The sequence below is a fragment of the Canis lupus genome, chromosome 10 (genome assembly GCF_003254725.2).
Source record: "Canis lupus dingo isolate Sandy chromosome 10, ASM325472v2, whole genome shotgun sequence".
Taxonomy (NCBI): Eukaryota; Metazoa; Chordata; class Mammalia; order Carnivora; family Canidae; genus Canis; species Canis lupus.
In genome coordinates this window covers 56,922,116-56,936,803 of record NC_064252.1, presented here as the reverse complement: position 1 = coordinate 56,936,803, position 14,688 = coordinate 56,922,116, and the positions used below count along the sequence as shown (strand labels likewise).

At 38.0% G+C, this 14,688-nt stretch overlaps 1 pseudogene; it reads right to left on the bottom strand.

Moving 5' to 3' along the window:
• Window positions 1-9,562: 9,562 nt before the first annotated feature.
• Window positions 9,563-9,737, bottom strand: LOC112675755 (U4 spliceosomal RNA; annotated as a pseudogene).
• Between the last annotated feature and the right edge of the window lie 4,951 nt (window positions 9,738-14,688).

Below are 14,688 nucleotides of genomic sequence, written 5' to 3'. Positions count from 1 at the left end.
GGAAGACCTGAATAAGTCTATGTGCTGATATTTTTTGTATGGCCAATGAATAATGTTACCAAACTGTGGATGGGTGAAAGAGCCATTCAAAGTACAAGATAGACCAGGGGATTTTAATGTTGCAGAGGAGGAGTTCATTGATGAGAACTTTTTGTTCACAAAAAAAGCAATGAACCAAGTTCATTGGTTTTAGGTTCTTTGTAAATAACCTATAAGGAACTACCACTTTACTGGGTTTTGATATAGTATCAAATAGTTATATCAATAATTATCTGAAAAGGCTATTAAAATATTTCCTTTTCTAACTACTTACTGTGTAAGGTCAAATTTTCTTCATATACTTCAACCAAAACAGTATGTTACAACAGATAGAATGCAATAGAGATGAGAATCCACCTGTCTTGTGTTAAGCGAGGCTTCAAAAATTTTGCAAAAATGTAAAATGATGTTTCTCTTTGGCTCTAGAGAAAATAGCTATTTCTCATAAAAGTTATCTATGTAAACATGAATGGGTATATTAATATTATTTTAAGATAAATATTAAAAATGTTTAGTTTAAATTTATATTACAGTAAATATTAGTAACCAAAATCCACACGACAGAGTGTCTGAAGAGATCCTGAGATCAAAGACCTCTACAGAGAACTACCCATCTAGAAGATCATCAATTGCAATATGGGGGTAGTGAAAACTTGATCTCTTCAAAGCAAATATGGGCTATTTCCTTTCCATATTTAAAACAATAATGATTACATTTGGATAGTGCTTTATACTTTCCAAACAGCTTTTACATGCATCAATAAGTTAATCCTTTGTGTAATCTTATAGGTCAGGCATTATTGTCTCCATGCTATACTAAAGAAAATTAAAGTCCAGAGCAATCAAGCAGCTTATCCTAGGTCGGATAGCAGTGAAAGAACTGGAATCTGTCCCCAGATTTTCCATTTTCATTGTATTTCTGTAATATTATATATAGATTTAGAAACTATTAGAAATTATTGGTCTGTGAACAGTTCAAATTACAATCCATTTGAGAAGGGGTTATTAAGTTACATTTGGGCAATGAAGATTAAATTCAATATATAATCAAATCATATTGATTTTTGAGTTATATTCTTTATGTTGACATGCAATTATTTCAAAATCTGAGTTAGTAATGTCTAAAGGAATGTCTTTATATATTTTATTTATATCTGTTCATTGTATTGGATTGAACTATATGAAACTTAATATTCTCTCATTTTTTTTCAGTGTATACTTTATTTCATATGTCTTGAACTAATGCAATTTTAAAAACAGAAACGATTAAAGAAACCTTTTAAATTAAGTTAGAAATTTTATCAAAAGTATAAAAAAGTATAAACTGAAGAAAAACCAGTCTAGGAACAAATCCTAACCATTAGTCCCACATGCCAATAGTCTAAGGTAATTGCTATCAACAATTTCCTGTATATCCTTCCAGAAATTGTCCATACGTATACCCTCATACATATATTTATTAAAACACAAACACAGGCAAGTGGGATCATTGTAAACAAAGTACTCTGCAAATTGCTTTTTTTGCTTAATATGCTTGGATATCATTCCATTCAATTCATATAGTTCTATTCCTTTTTAAAATTCTATTGGTCATTTGAAAGATGTAATACAATTTACGGCTGAATTAAAAAAATGATCGAGGTATCTAGCCATATAGTAAAATGCACTAATCTTAAAGTTTATTTTCTACATGTGTATATACATATGCATGCATGTGTATATATGTGTTTATATAACTGTGTAACTACCACTTAGATCAAAGTTATTGACTTCTCAGCCAATAACACCTCCTCAACCCAGCAACCATTGTTCTGGTTTTAATCCATAGATCAGTCTTGTCTTTTCTTAAACTTCATAGAAATGGAATTATACTGTATTATTGCATTTTGGTGTGTACATGTTTCTTTTGCTCAACAGCAGTTCTCTGAGTTTGACCCCTATCATGTGTAGCAGTAATTGCTAAGCAGTAATTGTTCTTTTTAATTGCTGTATAGTTTTCCATTGTATGAATTTATCCATTCTACTGTTGATGGATATTAGATTTTCTATTTTTAAAAGTTTTAGATATGAATAAAGATTTAATGCACGTTCTTTACATGTCTTTTGGTAGACATATCCATTTATTTTCTTTGGTATAGTCTTACCTGATTTCATTTTGGTTTAAATGTCAGAATATGCCTATAAAGGCAATGCTTTATGGAGTTAGTACAACACACCCGTCACACTAGCAAATAGTAGTAGAAGGCAGATGGGTGAAATACAGAAATTATGAGTGAGATTTTTTTTTTATGAGTGAGATTTAAGAAAATTTTTTAGCTGCAGAAATGTAAAGAAAATGTGATATAAATAAAAATAAATGTTTTAGTAAAATCTGTATGCGCTGGATGTATGATAGTGGATTCTGGTATGAAGAAGCTCTGCCAGTAGAATGCTAGATACAGAAGATATTCTGTAAGAGTAGGACCAGTGGCTTTTTTCAGGCTAAAGATATCAATCAGTAATATACCAGCTAAACTTATCTCTGTGATTTCATTTGCATTCTTTCCATTATATGCTTACTGGCTTATTTTGAGTGTACTATTTAAAAACCCATAGAACATAATATATGTGCTCCAAATGGAAAAACTAAAGCTGTTTATTTGTAATAGTAATCTAATTTGAGGGCATCTGGGTGGCTCAGTTGGTTAAGTGTCTGCCTTCTGCTCAGGTCATGATTCCAGAGTCCTGGGATCGAGCCCCACATAAGGCTCTCTGCTCAGCGGGAAGCCTGCATCTCCCTCTCCCTCTGCCCCTCTCCCCTCCGATGGTGCGCTCTCTCTCTCTCAAATAAGTGAATAAAATCTTAAAAAAACTAATTTGATATCAAACCACTTTCAGATAAGTGATTCTTCCTAAAGAAGGAAAGTTAAATTAAGACATAATTTATATGTTTATGGGGCAGCCCAGATGGCTCAGCAGTTTAGTGCCGCCTTCAGTCCAGGGCCTGATCCTGGAGACCCGAGATCGAGTCCCACGTCTGGCTCCCTGCGTAGAGCCTGCTTCTCCCTCTGCCTGTCTCTCTGCCTTTCTCTCTTTGTGTCTCTCATGAATAAATAAATAAAATCTTCTTTAAAAAAAGACATAATTTATATGTTTAGTGAAGCATAGAATTTAAAATGAGGAAAACTTCAATAACCTGGAATTTTGTTATACTTAATTTGGTTTCTGATGAACTGAAGATCAGAAAACTCTTTTATTTCTCACTGATGAGCATATCTTAAGTAAATAATCATACTTTCCCTGTCTTTGTATTTCAGTATAAAAATCCAATCTATTCTTTGATGATTTAAAAACTTTTGTGTTGTTGTTTTTAATATTAATGATTATTACAAGAGTGCTATAGATGATCTACACCTGAGATGCCTCTGGAAGTTTCTTTTAAAAATATATTTTACTGTCATGTATTTTCTCACCATTTGAAAGTTCTAATTAATGGTTTATCTTTTTCATTCTTTTCTTTTTTTTATTTTTTAAATGATTTTATTTATTTATTCATGACAGAGAGAGAGAGGCAGAGACACAGGCAGAGGGAGAGGGAGTGAAGCAGGCTTCATGCAGGGAGCCCGACACAGGACTCAATCCCGCGTCTCCAGGATCACACTCCAGGCCGAAGGCGGCATCAAACCACTGGGCCACCGGGGCTACCCATCTTTCTTTTGTTTTAAATTCAATTTGCCAACATAGAGTATAATACCCAGTGCTCATCCCATCGAGTGCCCTCCGTAATGCCCCTAACCTACTTACCCCATCCCCCCACTCAACCTCCACTTTTTCAACCCTTTGTTTCCCAGAGTCAGGAATCTCTTGTAGTTTGTCTTCCTCTCTAATTTTTCCCCACTCAGTTTCCCTCCTTCCCTTATGTTCTCTTTCACTATTCCTTATATTACACATATGAATGAAACCATATGATGATTGTCTTTCTCCAATTGCCTTATTTATTCAGCATAATACCCTCCAGTTGAACCACCCATGTTATGTAAGTGGTAGGCATTTATCCTTTCTATATCTTTCTATATATATCCCACAACTTTTTTTTAATAGAAAGGTAGTATGTTACATTACCATAACACACTAGAAACCCAAGGTGAGAATAAAAGTGCTATTTATCAACACACTGAGAGCTATGGTTCTATGGATTTTCATGTCTTCGGTGTTACTGAGTTTAGATAATTCCAGAATTTGATTCTTTATCTTAGCACTTCATTTTCAGAAAGCATTTTAGTAAAGCTCAGAAATAGACTCCAGAAGGTAGGAGCATGATGAGGAACAAAGATAAATGAGTGGACCATGTCAAGTATCTACACTCCAAATAGCAGCAGAAGGTGGGGAAAGGTTCAGATTCAAAGGGAATCCAGTGTCAAGATTCTTATCAACATCTTCTTTATCCATTCATCTGCTGAAGTACATCTCTGCCTCTTCCAGTTTCACTATTATGGACATGGCGGCTATAACATTGGGGTGCAGGTGTCCCATCGTTTCACTACATCTGTATCCTAGGGGTAAACATCTAGTAGTGCAGTTGCTGGGTCATAGAGTAGCTCTATTTTTAACTTCTTGAGGAACCTCCACACTATTTTCCAGATTGGCTGCACCAGCTTGCATTCCCACCAACAGTGCAAGAGAGTTCCCTAATGATTTATCTTTAATTAATATTTTACCTAATTCAGATCTTTTAAATCAAGCATTAATATTTCATGTAGCATATCATAAGTCAAACAAAATTTGAAGGCACTCTCTCACATCATTTTATCAAAATGACAGCCAATAGTAATTAGCAAATTATGTTTTGGTTTCATTTCTAAGCAAACTACAACAGAACATGTTAACATCTAGAATGTTCTGACATCACGTTTCCAAACACAAACATGGTTCTGTTTATTCATTGCCCAAAACCATTATTAATATTATCATAAATAGATTAGTGTGGTTCCTTTCTTTTGATTATGAACTGAGAGACCAAAGTGTTGTCGTTGTTGTTGTTGCTTTAAAGCATCAACGATGGGGCAGCCGGGGTGGCTCAGCAGTTTAGCGTCTGCCTTCAGCCCAGGGCATGATCCCAGGGTCCTGGGATCGAGTACCCTGTCAGGCTCCCTGCATGGAGCCTACTTCTCCCTCTGCCTGTGTCTCTGCCTCTCTCTGTCTCTCATGAATAAAATAAATAAAATCTTAAAAAAGTATCAACAGTGGTAATTTGTGGATGTGGAATTTTTAAAAACACTGGAAGCCACATATTACTGTCTTGCTCTGGATGTTTATATCAAATTGCTGGCTAGACACCCCTGCTTCAGTGTCTTGAACTCAGCACATCTAAAATGGAACTCTGACTCCCCGAGGTCTCTGCTGTGCTACTTCCCACCTTGTCTTCACCAATCTCCTTTGCTTCAGAAAAAGCAAAGGAGACCCACTGTTTTGACCTACTCTTACCATGACTCACTAATCCAGGATGATGTGGCATCTGCTCAGCTGTCCTACCATGTCTTGTGCCCTTAAGCTCTAGCCACATTGTCTCCTTTTAATTCCTTGAATATGTCAAGCAAGGCCTTTCACACCTCATCACTTTGCACCAAAGGTTTCCTCTGTTTAGGATATTCCCTGAAACCTCCATGGTTAACTCTTCCTCAGCATTCTACTCTCAGTTTAAATGTAACCTCCTTGGACTTCCTTGTCACCCGATCTAAGTAGTCCACTGTTTTCTATCCTTGTATTCTATTTTTTTGAATAGCATTTACCAAAATTGTAAACATATACTTGTCTTCTTGTTTATTGTCTTCTTTGTTGTATCAGTTAGGATTTGGTTCAACTTCTAAAACCCAAAGATACAATGGCTGGAAAAGATAGTAGTTCATTTTTCGCTTGTTTATACAAAGTTTAGACATAACCTAAAAAATTAATGTTAGTTTGATAGTTCTATGATCATAAGAGACCTAGGTTCATTCTAACCGCTCCACCAAGTTCAGCATGGTTTCCACCTCACAGTCCAAAATGGTTGCACAAGCTCCAGCCATCATGCTTCCATCCAGCAGGAATCAGACAGGTCAACGTGGTCTTTATTCAAGATGGAGGAGGTTATATACACAGTTAAAAATGATGAGTTACTTAATGAAATTATTGCTTGAGCACAGATTATCAGTTTGTGTTAAAACTATTAGGTAAATTTTAGGTGAATGGCTAAGGAGAAAAGAATCTTCATAAAAACACCCTCAAAAACTCCAAACAAATTACGTTTTGTCCACAGGAGAAAAAAAGTAGCTTTATAGTGGAGGAGTAGTCTGTCATCACCTTAATCCAGCAGTTAACTATGCTATTTCTTGGTGTGATACAATATGACATACACGGTACCACCTATGGTGTAATCTTGCCAAAAATGGTTGAGTCTAGGGGCACCTGGGTGGCTCAGTCAGTTAAGTAATCAATTCTTTTTTTTTTTTTTTAAGATTTTATTTATTTATTCATGAGAGACACAGAAAGAGAGAGGCAGAGACCCAGGCAGAGGGAGGAGAAGCAGGCTCCATGCAAGGAGCCGGATGCAGGACTCGATCCCAGGAATCCAGGACCACACCCTGAGCCAAAGGCAGACACTCAACCGCTGAACCACCCAGGCATCTCAGTGACTGACTCTTAATCTTAGCTCAGGTCTTGACCTCAGAGTCGTGAGTTCAGGCCCTGCCTTGGGCTCCCTGCTAGGTGTGGAGCCTACTTAAAAAAAAAAAAAAAATGTTTGAGTCGAATTGAGCCTTTTGGCATAGCTTCTAGGTTTATAGGAATTACAAGGAAAAGAGAAAATAATTGATACCCTGATGAAGAAATCACACAGATTGAGAAATTGGGACATTCTGTAAGACAGTGGTTCCTGTCTAACATTTCAGTCTCATGAATATAAGGACTGATTTATTGTAAGGAGACTAAGGGGACATGACAACCAGATGTGACGTGTAATCCTCATCTGGATCTTGGTTGTGAAGAACATTGTTTGGATACCTGGGAAAATGTCAAAATGGGTGGTTCTTAAGGCCTGAAAGGCGATCCAATATACAGAGCTGTTGAATCACTTTACTGTGCACCTGAAAGTACTATAGCACTGTATCTTAATTATACCTCAATTTAATATTTTTATATTTATTTATTATTGAGAGACATACACAGAGAGAGAGAGAGAGAGAGAGAGCGGCTGAGAGAGAAGCAGGCTCAATGCAGGGAGCCCAACGCGGGACTCGATCCCGGGTCTCCAGGATCAGGCCCTGGGCCGAAGGCAGCGCTAAACCGCTGAGCCACCTGGGCTGCCCATATACCTCAATTTTAAAAAGAAATTAAGGGTACCTGAGTGGCACAGTGTAAGAACCCTACTCTTGATTTCAGCTCAGGTCTTGATCTCAGGGTCATGAGATGGAGCCCCGCAATGGGCGAAAACCAACGAAGCCTAAACCATAGATCTCATTCTTGGGGAGTCAGGATCAACCCAGGTAAAACAAAAGTCAAAAATCCCAGCGATACTTTCTTTTTCTGCGCTGGTTTATATTTACAAACAGCTTTGACCACAACATTTCAGTTACTCTCAAAATGGTACCTGGCTGCAGGCTGGGTTAAAAAAAAAAAAAAAAAAAAAAGGATTACTTGACTTGCTCAAGGTCATCTCCATAGCAAGAGATCAATCTGATATCAGAGCCCAGGCTCTCTGATGCCACATTGTTGACAGATGACACTACCATCCGAAAACCCCAACTTAACCCCAGGATTGACTTTTTGACCCTACGGTGTGCAACGAACCGAGCTACCCTAGGATTGGCTGAAGTGCACCTTGGCTGTAGGGGCGATTTCTACAACTTTCATTCTTATCCTCTTCACACCCCTCGCCCATTTTTCTCAGCAATGGGCAGCACCACTTTATTTTTCTTCTTTGCCCCAGCTCCAGCAGCAGCAGACCCACTGTGATCAAGAGGAAAGGAGAACCTCCAACCACCATGAGTCGTGCTTCACACAGTACGAGAATGTTTTGGATCCTACTACGAGAAGTTCATTTAAAATTTCATCTACACAGCAGAAGCTGTGAAAAGCATAGACAAGGCTGAAAGTGGCTGGTAGCTGGCACGTATATCACAGAAATTCCTTACGAGTAAAAAAGGATCTGTGATTTTGTGTGGCACATTTCACATTCTCACCACCTACACATTCACTTAGAAGCTGCTGGTGGCAGAGGAGAAGCCCGCTTCCCTCCTACGTCACAGCTCAGCCTCATTTTGCTCCATGCTTTGGGGTGGCTTCCTTGAGAACATTTGTACCTTTGACCCAGAACAAACATTCCAAGAGGACAGCATTTCCAGAACCTATAAAAAATAGATTAACTTAGTACCATTTAATAAGTAAGAACAATGCAAGAGATTTAAAAATATTTTCTCTCCCTAGTTCCTCTCTTTTATCCCCTGGATGTGACTAATCATTCCTCAAGGCCTCTCCATTTTTTTAGGTCCCCCCCAATATGTTGCTGATTTCCACCCTGCCATCCTTGTTTAAATACTAGTTACCTTTAGTCCTATAAAGCCCAATGAAATACTCCTACTCCCCAGTCTCTCTTCGCTTTCTCCGAGTCATTCTTTCTGTGTTCCAAATAGTTTGACTGAATCAAATTCTTTTCTTGTTTGAAAACATACAGTGACTTAACTACTCTGACATTCAAGGTCCTCTAGAATATGGTCTCCACTTACCTATATGAACTTATCTTGCACTTCTAATCATAATAACAATAATAATTATTACAAATCGAGTACACAAATCCCAAACTCTGTGCTAGGTGCTGTCCACATCCAATACAAACTCCTGCTCTAGCTAGGCCAGTATCCTTATGGTTCCCATGCATGCTTTGCTCCTTTTGACACTACGCCTGGGCTATATTTTTTATGTCCTTTATGTCCCTACTAATCCTACCGATTTTTTGAGACTGAGATCATTTCTCAGCTCCTCCAAAAATCCCCTCGAATTATTCAAATCCATCGATCTTCTCTGTGTCTGACTTGTTAACACTCTTGCTGTGCCATACACTATGATATTTAGATCCACTATATAATTATTTAGTCCTTTCAGGTATGTAAATTCACTTCCCATTAAGTTGTCCTATGTTGGCATCCATGGAGGGGATTGAAAGCATGCACGAACCATTTGGAATTGCATGTTTTACGTTTGTGCATTTTCTCTAGGTCAGGAGTTTTCATGGCATCACAGAGAGATCCATGGAGAAGTTCGAGTTCCTCATTGGATACTAAGTCATACTTTTAGTTCAGGCCTCTTACTAAACATAGGAAATATGTATCTCATCGCATATCCTCTGATCCTCCATTAGAGAACTTCTAAGGGTTGTGGGAGTGAGTTTTAAAATTCTGACCTGTTGTTTTACTCTGCATTAAATGTGAGGTGCTCTGAATTTTGAGGCGAAAAACGTAAACCACTATATGCAGAACTTTTTCCAACAATAGTATTTAAATTAGGTAGTTTTTGAATAGGTAATACAGTTTCATAATTTGAAGGTCAAAACTACATAAGAAGGTTAACCAGGGAAGTCTCACCCCCATCTGCTTTTTACAGTTGACCATCAACAGAAAGATTTTAATTAGCAATAATCGTGCCTCAGATAAACCTCATTGGCTACAATGCTGTCAGCGCTCAAAGTTAACAAAAAGATTTTAATGCCATAGATAATACCATATATGTAGCTTCATTGGTCAAGGCTCTTTTTGTTGCAAGTAACAGAAATTTATTTTGAACCAGTATAAACAAAAAGGGAATTTATTTTAAGAATAGAGTATCACAAGGAAGGCAGAAAGTGCAGCCAGGTTTCAGGAAGGTTTGGAACGAGGACTTGGAATCCATCAAGGACACAAGCAGCTAATTTTTGTCTGACTAACTGCCCATTGGGTTCTGCTCTCTCTCTTTCTCTCATTCTCTCTGCAGACTGACTTTGTTGCTTTGGCATGCATAAGTCCAAACACAGCCATCCCTCTGCTCCTGAGTATACTCTTTCTCTGTTCAAGTGAGCAGCCCAGCTTCTTATCTCTCAGTGCAAATTTGGAGAGAGAGGGACAGGGAGAGAGAGAGAGCGACCCTATTTAGCCTGACGGGAGTCATGTGTGCATCCTTGGCTGATCAGCTCTGGACTAGAGAGGTGGGAAACAGTACAAACACGGATGCCAGAGAGTCAGCCTGTATAGGGCCAACCTAATATCCCCTGAGGTGCCTGCTCAAATGGTCTTGCTGACCATAGAAAACGAGCTTTTAATTGTCATGGGCCTGAGGCTCCTATTGGCCCAGATAGGTACCTAGTGCTAATTATCTCTTTTCCTACTGGCAGGAAATAACTCAGGAGAGCCACAGCACTTCTTGAGTAGCATTCTCTCCTGGGACATGGAGGATTGCTTATCCCTATTTTTATTTAAAGTTTTTGCAAGTTTCCCTGGGCCAATTCCCATTGGCTGCTTTCTGCTATCCTCTCTGTAGCCAGGGCTTGTGTTACCACCTCTGGTTGTCTCCTGGGTATTACCTCATCAGGAACAAGGTCCACTGCCAAATCACCGAAAATAATAGAGCACAGTGATATGTGGCTCCCACCAGATTCTTACAGCTCTTTTTGAAGAAGACAGGGGTGAATGGAGGTAAGAAAAATAAATATTGCCTAAGTTACAATATCTAATTTTCATACATAAAGAATAAGGCTCTAATGTATTCACATGTCATGATGCTGCTAATGACATGAAATGAACTTCATGGATGTTATCTCCTATCAATATTTTTCTTATCTGTGAGTTGAGAATGGTGTTAGAAGAAGCTATATGAAATAAGCTAAAGGGATGTTATCTCTTTACGTGAGATTTTCCAGGCAGAACAAATATTAGCAATCCTTCCTCCCTTCCTTTCCATCCATCCATCCATCCATCCATCCATCCATCCATCCATCCATCCATCTATCCAAGTATAGCACTACCTTCTCAGAATGCCCCAGGACTTGTTTGTCTGAAATTCTTAATTTACTGAATGAAATATCCTCAATAATGTTTTTCCAAATCTAAATTTCATTAATTAACATATAGTGTATTATTGGTTTTAGAAGTAGAATTCAGTGATTCATCAGTCCTATATAATACCCAGTGCTCATTACATCACCCAGTTACCCCATACTCCCCCTCTCCAGCAATTCTGTTTGTCTCCTATGATTAGGAGTCTCATGGTCTGTCTCCTTCTCTGATTTCATCTTGTTTTTTTCCCCTCCCTCTCCCTATGATCCTCTGTTTTGTTTCTTAAATTCCACATGTGAGTGAGATCATATGATACTTGTCTTTCTCTGGCTGACTTATTTGCTTAGCATAATACCCTCTAGTTCCATCCATGTCATTGCAAATGGCAAGATTTCATCTTTTGGATGGCTGTGTAATATTCCACACACCATATCTTCTTTATCCATTCATCTGTCAATGGAAATCTGGGCTCTTTCCATAGTGTGCCTATTGTGGACATTACTGCTGTAAACATCGGGGTGCAGGTACTCCTTGGGATCATTACATTTTATCTTTGGGGTAAATACCCAGTATTGTAATTGCTGGGATATAGGGTAGCTCTATTTTCAATTTTTTGAGGAACCTCCATACTGTTTCCCAGAGTGGCTGCACCAGCTTGCATGCCCACTGATAGTGTAAGAATGTTCCCTTTTCTTTGCATGCTCACCAACATCTATTGTTTCCTGACTTCTTAATTTTAGCCATTCTGACAGGTGTGAGGTAGTATCTCATTGTGATTTTGATTTGTATTTCCCTGAAACTGACTGATGTGGAGCATTTTTTTCATGCATCTGTTGGCCGTTTATGTGTCTTCTTTGGAGAAATACTGGTTCTTGTCTTCTGCCCATTTCTTTTTTTTTTTTTTTTTAGATTTTATTTATTTATTCACGAGAGAGAGAGAGAGAGAGAGAGAGAGGCAGAGACACAGGCAGAGGGAGAAGCAGGCTCCATGTGGGGAGCCTGATGTGGGACTCGATCCGAGGTCTCTAGAATCAGGCCCTGGGCTGAAGGCGGTGCTAAACTGCTGAGCCACCCGGGGTGCCCCATTCTGCCCATTTCTTGATTGGATTATTTGTTTTTTGGGTGTTGAGTTTGACAAGTTCTTTATAGATTTTGGATACTGGCCTTTTGTCTGATAGGACATTTGCAAATATCTTCTCTCATTCTGTAGGTTGTCTTTTGGGTTTGTTGACTCTTTCCTGTGCTGTGTGCAAAAGCTTTTTATCTTGATGAAGTCCCAATAGTTCATTTTTGCCTTTGGAGACGTGTTTAGCAAGAAGTTGCTGTGGCTGAGGTCACAGAGGTTTCCTGCCTGTGTTCTCCTCTAGGATTTTGATGGATTCCTATCTCATATTCAGGTCCTTCATCCATTTTCAGTCTATTTTTGTGTATGCTGTAAGAAAATGGTCCAGTTTCATTCTTCTGCGTGTGGCTGTCCAATATTCTCAACACTATTCATTTGTTGAAGAGGCTTTTTTCCACTGATATTCTGAAGATTGCTGAAGATCAGTTGACCATAGAGGTGAGGGTCCATTTCTGGGTTTTCTATTCTATTTTATAGATCTACGTGTTTGTTTTTGTGTCATTACCACATTGTCTTGATGATTACAGCTTGGTAATAGAGCTTGAAGTCTGGAAGTGTGATGCCACCAGCTTTGCTTTTCTTTTTCAATGTTTCTTTGACTATGCAGGGTCTTTTCCGGTTCCATACAAATTTTAGGATTATTTGTTCCAGCTCTGTGAAAAAAGTTGGTGGTATTTTGAGAGGGATTGCATTGAACGTATAGATTGCTCTAGGTAGCATAGACATTCTAACAATATTTGTTCTTCCAGTCCATGAACATGGAGCATTTTCCTATCTCTTTGTGTCTTCCTCAGTTTCTTTCATGAATGTTCTATAGCTTTCTTAGTACAGATCCTTTGGCTTTTTGCTTAGGTTTATTCCTACATATCTTATGGTTTTGGGTGCAGTTATAAATGGGATTGACTCCTTAATTTCTCTTTCTTCTGTCTCATTGTTAGGGTATAGAAATGCAACTGATTTCCATGCATTGTTTTTGCATCCTGCTACTTTACTGAATTCCTATATGAGTTATAGCAATTTTAGGGTGGAGTATTTTGGGTTTTCCACATAGAGTTTCATATCACCTGCAAAGAGTGAGAGTTTGACTTCTTTCCCTGTTTGGATGCCTTTTATTTCTTTTTGTTGTCTGATGCTGAGGCTAGGATTATGTTGAACAACAGTGGTGAGAGTGGACATGTTCCTATCATGTTCCTGACCTTAGGGGAAAAGCTTTAAGTTTTTCCCCATTGAGAATGATAATTACTGGGGCTTTTCATAGGTGGCTTTTATGATATTGAGGTATTTTCCTTCTATAGCTACATGGTGGAGAGTTTTAATCGAGAAAGGATGATGTACTTTGTCAAATGCCTTTTCTACATCTATTGAGGGGATCATATGGTTCTTGTTCTTTCTTTTATTAATGTAGTGTATCACCCTAAATGATTTGTGGATGCTGAACCACTCTTGCAGCCCAGGAATAAATACCACTTGAGATAATCCCTTTAATGTACAGTTGGATCCTATTGGCTAGTATCTTGGTGAGAAATTTGGCATCCATGTTCATCAGGGATATTGGTCTATAATTATCCTTTTTGGTGGTCCTTGTCTGGTTAAGGTTCAAGATAATGCTTGCTTCATAGAAGACTTTGGAAGCTTTCTTTCCATTTCTATTTTTTGAAACAGCTTCAGAAGAATAGGTATTAGTACTTTAAATGTTTGATAGAATTCCTCTCAGAAGCCATCTGACATTGGACTCTTGTTTGTTGGAAGATTTTTGATTACTGCTTAAATGTCTTTGCTAGCTATGGGTCTGCTCAGGTTTCCTATTTCTTCCTGTTCCAATTTTGGTAGTTTATAAATATCTAGGAATGCATTCATTTCTTCCAGATTGCCCAATTTTTTGGCATTTAGTTGCTCATACTATGTTCTTATAATTATATTTCATCAGTGTTGGTTGTGGTCTCTCCTTTTTCATTCATGATCTTACTCATTTGAGTCCTTTCTCTTTTCTTTTTGATAAGTCTGGCCAGGAGTTTACCCATCTTATTAATTCTTTCAAATAACTACTTCCTAGTTTCATTGATTTGTTTTACTGTTCTTTGCTTTCTATTTCATTGACTTCTGCTCTAATCTTTATTAATTCTCTTCTCCTGCTGGATTTAGGCTTTATTTGCTATTCTTTCTCCAGCTCCTTTAGGTGTAAGGTTAGATTGTATATTTGAGAACTTTCTTATTTCTTGATAAAGGCTTGAATTGCTATATATGTCCCTCTTAGGACCACCTTTGCTGCATCCCAAAGGCTTTGAACAGTTGTGTTTTCATTTTCATGTGTTTCCATGAATTTTTAAAAATTCTTCAATTTCCTGGTTGGTCTATTTATTCTTTAGGATACTCTGTAGTCTCTGTGTATTTGAGTTCTTTCCAAATTCCCTCTTGTGATTGAGTTCAAGTTTTAAAGCATTGTGGTTTGAAAATATGCAGGGAATGATCCCAATCTTTTTGTATCAGTTG